Source organism: Benincasa hispida, chromosome 8 (assembly GCF_009727055.1).
Source record: "Benincasa hispida cultivar B227 chromosome 8, ASM972705v1, whole genome shotgun sequence".
NCBI lineage: Eukaryota > Viridiplantae > Streptophyta > Magnoliopsida > Cucurbitales > Cucurbitaceae > Benincasa > Benincasa hispida.
Genome location: NC_052356.1, coordinates 15000469 through 15006927, shown reverse-complemented (window position 1 = coordinate 15006927; position 6459 = coordinate 15000469). Strand labels below are relative to the sequence as shown.

The following is a 6459-nucleotide window of genomic DNA, read 5'->3' as shown; positions in this document are numbered from 1 at the left end:
TTCGTAAAATTTGAGGACAATTTTGTTAATTTCGAAATTCGGTTTTGTTTAAAGGAAAGATTTGGATTTGTCACATTAATTTAACTTTAAGTTAATATCAAGAAATTATTTTAAATTGGAAAAAAAAATGAGGGGTTTAGAAATATATGTTTATTTTATATATATATATTTGGAAGGAAAAGAATGAAATAAGGATAAAATAAAATAAAATCGACCCGACCCGACCCGACTCCTAGGACTTAAGTTAGGTCGTTACTAAATACATGCATGCATGGAACTTAAAATGACACCCTTTTACGATGAAATAAATGCTAAGTAAATAAGGTAAGTTCAAAAGTCCTTCATTAAATTCAAATATTAAAACAAATAATAGGGTACCCATAAATCATAAATGATAATAATAAGTCTGAAAACAACTCTTAATAGTAAGTTTAAGTTTCAAACAGCAAAACTGAAAATTGAAAAAAACATGGAAAGAAATCTAAACATCATGAGCGGAAGCATAACACTGGTCCAGTGGCTGGATCATGAATTCCACTTGTCAATCGCTGGTGCATCTCTACCTTTACCTGAAACAACAACATGAGAAAATATGAGTATAAAATACTCAGTAAGTAACCCCACTACTGGGGCAGGCTAAGCATTTATGTCATCTAGATGCCTACCTCTGATGAAACATATAAACTGCTCTAGTCCTCCTAAGACACATACATACATGAAAAACTTATTTCTATCCTACTGTAGTTAAGTATGTCCACTACCTTTAGTAAGTCCCGTAGGACTCACAACCTCTGGTGAATCCCAAAGGAAACGCAATCTCTGATGAATCCCGAAGGAAACACAATCTCTTACGTACACATGGTTATGCATACACCTCTTTCATACACACATAACTCACTCAATGTGTACCTCTTTCGTACACATGGTTATGTATACACTTCTTTCGTATACACATAACCCACTGAATGTGTACCTCTTTCGTACATCTAGTTAAGTATACACCTCTTTCGTATACACATAACTCACTGAGTGTGTACCTCTTTCGTACATCTGGTTATGTATACACCTCTTTCGTATACACATAACCCACTGAGTGTGTACCTCTTTCGTACACCTGGTTATGTATACACCTCTTTCGTATACACATAACCCACTAAGTATGTACCTCTTTCGTACACCTAGTTATGTATACACCTCTTTCGTATACACAACCCACTGAGTGTGTACCTCTTTCGTACATCTCAGATCTTCTCTATGAATGTAGGGATGCATACCTCTTTCGTACACTGAGCGTGCACCTCTTATGTACACCCCAGTACCCTCGAAGTATGTATCACTTTCATATACACCAACCCTAGTACATCTCTTTCATGTACTAGCGCCCTTGGACATGCATCACTTTCATGCAGTCACATAATCTGGAAAGGAAAAGAGATTGCATCTAACTTCATATTACATATAACATTCACATAATCTTGAGTCCACTAAAATCTCCTCATCAAGGTCATGTTAATTAACCTCAACGTACATGTTTTAATCTAGTTTTAATGGGTCAACTCTAGTACATCAGTTTCATGCACTAACTTATGTAAACAATCAAACATTTGAAATTTCATAATACATCATATAGCTTACACACTTTCATAATAAATCACATAAATATGTACATCAACAAATGCTCCAACTTTCACCTAGCTTTAAGACATTCCAGTAGTATTGCCTCTTAACTCATAATTTAAGGTCATGCTCAATCGTACTTTTAATATGTCTCATAAAATTCTAAATCATGCTCATACATTAAAACGCTTCAGACATATTATCACATGCTCATATATCTTTTCTAAGTAGTCCATTAAATCTCAAAATAGTCAAAATTATCCTTGTAATTAGTCTTAAAATCCTCAAAATAAATCATAAATTTAATTAATTCAAGCAAGCTTATCCCCTCCTTGTCAAGCAAAGCCTTGAAGCGACACCTATAATAAATCCAATATTTAAATTAATCCCTTAAGTCCTTTCCAATTAACCAATTTACTCAAGGTCTCCAATTTTATCTATAATGAAATTGTGGCTTGGTCCAAGGTTAATTTTCAAGTCTCACAAAGACTTACCAACCTTAACAAATTTTCCATCGAAATTGATCTTAAACTTCAAACTTGGTAGACCACCTCAAAATCCTCCCAAACCTTGATTCTAGAATCCCAACATTATGGGTTAATCAATCCATACTTAATCCTAGTTAACAATAAATCTTCCAAGTTCAAAAAAAACACTTACCCAACCAGTCTCAACACTCAAAAACCGACAAGATGGTGGCGAACGAAAGAGAGAGGTCAGGCACCGCGTGGTCTCCAGCGACAGTGCGACGAGCAGTGGCCAGAAGAAGCCTGCGTGGCTGGGCAGCTAGACGTCGAATCTAATGCTGCACCACAGATCTGACGGCTGGAAGACGAACGACGGGTTGGCGGCGCGAAGAGGCGAACAACTGGCGCTGGGCTGCGCGTTCGCCCTCATATTTGAGCGGATCCAGACGGCGGCGATCAGGGGTGATTGGAGTCGACGAACGTGCAGGGCGAGCGGCGGCGAGGGTTCTTCTTCTTCTTTTTTTTATTTATTTTTTTTTGGTTGTGGTGCGCACGAGCTGAAGAAGAGGGGGAGATAAAATAATAATTAAATAAAAAAAAACTAAAAAGAATAAGAATAAAATAAAAAGAAGATTTTATTTTATTTTATCCTTATTTCATTCTTTCCTTCCCAAACATATATATAAATAAACATATATTTCTAAAACCCCTTTTCTTCAATTTAAAATAATTTCTCGATATTAACTTAAAGTTAAATTGATGTGACATAAATCCAAATCTTTCCTTTAAACAAAACTGAATTTCGAAATTAACAAAATTGTCCTCAAATTTTACGAAATTATAGAATTTGAATTATGAAAAACCCGGAGTGTTACATGACCCATGGCCAATGAACATTAAGCATGAGCAACTAATGGGCATATATTTTCTATAATATTTATAAATATTTTGGCCGACTTAGTCATCTACTACCATTACTCTTAAGGTTTATTTTGGCCCACTTATATTATATGTTTTCCAGGGATTGTTTGGGCGCTAAAATGAGTTACGAAGTCCAGAGTTAATATGTCTGTGGAATTAGGAAGCCTGTGTTCGGAGAGCAGAATTGTTTAGTTTGAAATTAGGAAGTTTATATTTGGGGTGCAAAATTGGTATCTGATGAAATTTTTCTTTTTTTAATCTATAAAAGTATGGTTTTCTTGTGGTTATTTTAGTTTTCTTAACTTGTTAGTTTACATTTTTTCAAAATTTTAATACTCAATTGAGATGTCAACTTAACTATTCACATATATTTTATAATTTTTTACATGTAACCATTGTATTTGAGGTGAACAAAATACTCTTGTCTTATACAAATAAAAAAAATATAATATACTTTCACATTAGTGGAACGTATGAGTGTAATATACACCCACCTGTGCACGCACATGAAAAAAAAAAAAAAAAAAAGTCATCAAGGTGTTTAAAGCTTTTTATTGCTTCTTATGTCAATTGTAGCTTAGGGTTTATATGCATGTATGTTGATGTTGAGAATGCAATCAACTATCATCAATTGTATGAGGCATTTTGGGTCATACCAGAAGTAAAGTCATGAAGGTATAAACTACTATATAAGACGACTGTTAAACAACATAAACTAATAGTTTTAATTTTTTATTTAAAAACTTTTTCACCGACCAAGTATTTTTTGTTTTAGTTTTTGTTTTTTTAGTATATAATTGGTTGAGTTGGTTGTAAAAGTTAGTCCTTGGAGAAGATCGATAGAGTTGGTCATCGGAGGTGATCGTCAAAGTTGATCACTAAAGGTGGTAGTTGCGTGGAGTTGGAAGTCGAAGGTGATCGCTAGAGATAATTGTCGAGTGTGATCTTTGCTGAAGGTGGTCGTCGTCAGAAGTAATTGTCCGAATTTGGTTGCAGGAGGGACCGTCGAAGCATATTGTCAATAGTGGTCGTTATCAGAGTTGGACGTTAGAGGTGATCGCTAGAGCATCTCACCAATGATGGTTATCGCTGGAGTTGGTCATTACCAGTGATCAGTGGATGGACTTATTCAAAACATTTGAGGGAGAGAGAGAGAAAGAGAAAAAGATGGAGTTCCTTGATTAATGTGCAAACTTCAATAGTAAACATTATTGAAGTAGGAAGAATTGAGTTATTTAGCTCCGACTTGTGAAGTTGGTGGACCAAACATTGAGTTGAGTTAAAAATTCAACTAACTCATGTCAGTGCCCCAAACAACCCTAAGTTTTTTAAATGATTATGATTGTTGCTCAACTTCTTTTTAATTAAACTTCTAATCTTTATTTGAGTTTCTAAGCATTTTTTAAAAAATAATTTATACATATATTGCTAATGCCTTGTTGTCTAGTATACTTATAATACTCATCTCACCTAATTTGTATGACGGGTCTGTCGGATGGATGATCCAAAAATTAGGTATGAAATGCCCGTCAAATGACCCTTTGCTAACGTCCAATTGGGGTGAAATTACCAAAATATACTTGCACGCACGCAGAAAAGCAATCTCGCTTTTGCTCATCTCGCTCTCCCTCTTCCTCTCGCTCGCACGTGGAAAAGACCCATTTTTCTTTTCCTTCTCATCGGTCTCACTCTTGTTGGTCTCGCTCTTCCTTTCCCCACTGATTTCGCTTTTCCTTTCTTCACACAGTCTTGTCAAGCACCTAACATCAATAATCACTCTCCTCGGAGCTGTTCATGTGAACTCACCGTGTCTGAGAAGAAGAAGACACAACGAAGAAGAAGATGCAGCGGAAGAAGTCGATAAAGAAGTCGAGAGAAAGGAAGAGGAAAAAGAAAAAAAGGGGAAAAACATGGAGAAGAAAACAAGAAAGCAAGGGCATTGTTGTAATTTCACATGATCATGACATCATCAAAGGGTAAGTTGACTTTTTTTTTCAAAATTTGGGTCATTTGACATTTTGGACCTTTAAAATGAATCTTTTGGACAATGGGTTTCTACATAGAAAACCTACAGAAAACCTTATATTTCATAAATATTTTAAAATTTAAATTTGTTTTTTTCAAATATGGTTTTTTGGGTTAATTTTGGATAATTATACCCTTTTTCATTTATTCTTATTTTCGAAGCTACTTTAATGATGAGGAGAAAAAAATACATTTATTATAGAGAGAGAAAATGTAGTTAATATAATTTTTATCATTTCTCAATTGGAGAGATAAATTATATTTATTATATTTTTTTTCCATTTTCCAATTTGAAAAAAAAAATGCATTTAATGAAAATTTATTTTCTATTTACGTTGGTTTTCACGTATCAACTTATTGACTTTTTTTACAAATTAATAATTATTTTAAATATACCTTAGAATATTTTTTTACGGATTCATGGTTATTTTAAATATATTTTAGAACATTTTGTTAGATATTTGAAAATGTTCTACAAATATATGAAATATACTACAATTTACAAATTAGAGACGGACTCAATGTTTGACATAAATCACAGTATAAACCAATATATAAAATATATCACAGTATATAAATTTTCATAAATTTCATTTACATCGCAGTATTTATATCATAAAATATGAAGTTTAAATATAAAAAGAACACTTTCTTTTATATCAAATAAACGAATACATATATTACAATATATATCAAATTTCCTATAGAAGCTAAAAAGGGTACAAATATATCACAGTAAATATAAAAATAGGAAAAAATTAAAACTAAAAGTTGAATCGGGTCTATTGTTCAGTCCGCTGTTGCCGCTCATTTACTCTGAGTCTGCCGCCGCCGTTCATTTGCGTGAATCCATCATTGTCGTTCGACCGCTCCAAGTTCTTCATCACCGTTCTTGCCGTCCCGTGCTCACCCCACGCCATTTGTCTCCCGCTTGTAACTCACATTGTCAGAAGGAAAAAAGAGAGGGAGGGAGGAGGAAGAAATGGCATTGAAGAGGGAGAGAATATATGCATGAGAGATAATATGCATAAGGGAGAGAAAATAACATGTATATAACGTAGGTGAGGACTAAATTGTAAATCGCTACTGATATTAGTGAAAATAGGGAAACCAATAATTTTTTTTTATTAAAAATATATATATAAAATAAAATATTCAAGACATTAACATAATATGGACTTATTTTTAAGGTCTTTTAGGTAGAAGCCCCTTTGGGCAATATGATTTTTTTGCTTTTAGTTCAACTTCAACCACATGTGAGTGAAAATTTTAAACCTTAACATTTTGGTCAAAGATACACACCCAAAATAGAATAAAATTAGAACTTTAAAGGATAAAATGGTATTTAAACCAATAATTAAAAAACAAAAGAAAACAAAACAAAAAAGGAAAGTGCCGAAGAATATGAATATAAATTGCAAAATGAATG

At 33.4% G+C, this 6459-nt stretch overlaps 1 long non-coding RNA gene across 1 annotated transcript; it reads right to left on the bottom strand.

The window, feature by feature from the left end:
• Nucleotides 1-392: 392 nt before the first annotated feature.
• LOC120083311 lies at nt 393-2685 on the bottom strand. The gene is made up of 2 exons (XR_005483401.1): nt 2278-2685; nt 393-569 (listed from the first exon to the last, which is right to left on the bottom strand). It is a non-coding gene; the product is annotated as an uncharacterized LOC120083311 (long non-coding RNA).
• Between the last annotated feature and the right edge of the window lie 3774 nt (nt 2686-6459).